This window comes from Centruroides sculpturatus, unplaced genomic scaffold (assembly GCF_000671375.1).
Source record: "Centruroides sculpturatus isolate CEXI.00-Female unplaced genomic scaffold, Cexi_2.0 scaffold3119, whole genome shotgun sequence".
NCBI classification, from domain to species: Eukaryota; Metazoa; Arthropoda; class Arachnida; order Scorpiones; family Buthidae; genus Centruroides; species Centruroides sculpturatus.
This window is the reverse complement of record NW_019387204.1, coordinates 7,377-9,549: the sequence shown is the minus strand read 5'-3', so window position 1 is coordinate 9,549 and position 2,173 is coordinate 7,377. Positions and strand designations below refer to the sequence as shown.

Below are 2,173 nucleotides of genomic sequence, written 5' to 3'. Positions count from 1 at the left end.
TATTTATCTGATCGTATTTAATCACAGAAGGAAAAGGTAATTGATACAGATATCATTGGACTACATATTTGTTCTTTCAGTGGAAAGCGGTTATACTCGGCTACCGACCTTTATTATACAATAAACAGGAATAAAAAATTAATTTTATAACAATTTTTCAAATAACGAAATTAGATAACTGGTATGATATTAAAATGTGTTATTGTATAATAGTAATATAAATAACCTCAACGGACTCGAGAAACTATAAATCTCTTTGTGTTTACAACTTATCAATAAATCGATAATGTTTTAAATTGAAGAAAAAAAAGAGTTTATTGTATGAATTAAAATACATCAATTATAATATTAAAAATACTTAAATGTTATTACAATATATCAAATACAAATTGGTATTTATGCAAGTTTTTGTCGCAGAACGATGTTTATTCAGTATTCATCGATTCAAAATGTCGTTTATCCGTTTGAAACAATTACGGTTTGTCATAATTTAGTTTTAAGAATTTTATCATATTTAGGAGGACAAAGACAAGGCGGATTTACTTTCTTACAAACTGGTATACTAGTCAGCAAGCAATACGGTCTGCAAATTCCATGTACTTCTGCATCCGTACACTTTCTATAATCACTGATAACGATCGGAAGAACTAAAAAATAAATCAATTCAGTCGATAAGATAATCGCTGGAGTAATTACATTAATAAACGACACTTACCTGCGATACAAATCAAGTGAATCAACAGCAAAACCTTTGTCTTCTGCATATTATAACTTTACTGAAGCGACTGGCAGAGAGATTAATTAATGACTGACGATCATCATTAAAATTTTTTCTGTTCTTTTATATTGTTTTTCGAGTTAAAAATATTTACATTATTTGAAAAGCGAAATACTAGACGGTATTATTTGCATCAGAAAACATATAATTACAATCTTGCAAAACATTTTAAAGATTAATTACTAAAGTAGTTAAATTTCAGGATATTAATTGGTACGATCGAAATGATTTAATTTGAAATAATGCAATCATGCTCTAAATTTGTTTTTCTTAATTTTTTCTTCGTCGATGCTACTGTTTCTTTTCGGGATTGACAAGTTTTTGGTGGGGTCGACCGGATGGATAGGACGAGAACCGACCTAAACGAGTGGTTACGACCATAATGAATTTTTCGAGTTTTTTTCCCGTCGTATTCTGTTTCGGATTGTTCATTGTACTGTACAGTACATACGCATTTGGAATGAGGGCCACTTTTTAAAGAAGCAAGCGTAACACGGATTTTAACGAATGATAAACACGTGAATATCAGCAATAAAATATTTGAGAAGTATGCCAGAAAAAGCAAGAGATGAAACTAGAAATTCAATAATCAGTCATGAAATAAACGATTTTTAACCATCAAAATTAATAGCATCAATGCTACACATATACAAGTCACAGTGCCAAATTTCTTTTCTTAATCTTTCCTTCATCCTGAGATGTTAATTAAGCGAAATAGACGATATAGGAATTATATATAATCTATATATAATTTATTATAGGAATTATAATAATGTTTCGAATTTGTATCAAAAAATTGCCATTTTAAGGTTTTTAAACGATTAAATGAAGATTAATGGTAGAAACAGAAAACTTTGCTTCGTAAAAATACATATGTTACAATTGTTACAGTACAATAATATCAGAAAAGTGTTCTTTACATAGAGAATTTTTAACGAATTCTATTGCGAAGTCAAGTTTCTGAAATTTCGAGATCTATAGTTGTATATTCCATGTAATATATTGCTTATTTGTAAATTGGCAAATAAATATTAGGGGAGATCTGAATAAATATCGTGTGGTAACTTTTTCTCTTTTAGGATACTTTCGTCGAAATTGCTTCGTTGCTTAAAAGCGTAAATGGAGAAAACTTATAGAATTAAATAGCATTAATGTCACATGTCATCGTGAGTATAGAAACATCTTATATATCAATTATTAGTCACTTAATTTAATATGGAATAATACATTATTAAAGTAGCAAATAATATACTCTTATATTCATCATTGGCACACCATCGATTTTATCGGAATGGTCTGCCACATATGCTACGCGCATTTCACTTATAAATAAGTAAAGTACGCCGTGCCACGTGACGTATATCCCATTAATTCAGTTTTAACATTTGTATTCAC

At 29.1% G+C, this 2,173-nt stretch overlaps 1 long non-coding RNA gene across 1 annotated transcript; it reads right to left on the bottom strand.

Annotated features, from left to right (window-relative positions):
• Nucleotides 1–296: 296 nt before the first annotated feature.
• On the bottom strand, nt 297–859 carry LOC111616273. The gene is made up of 2 exons (XR_002755217.1): nt 716–859; nt 297–647 (listed from the first exon to the last, which is right to left on the bottom strand). It is a non-coding gene; the product is annotated as an uncharacterized LOC111616273 (long non-coding RNA).
• Nucleotides 860–2,173: the final 1,314 nt, after the last annotated feature.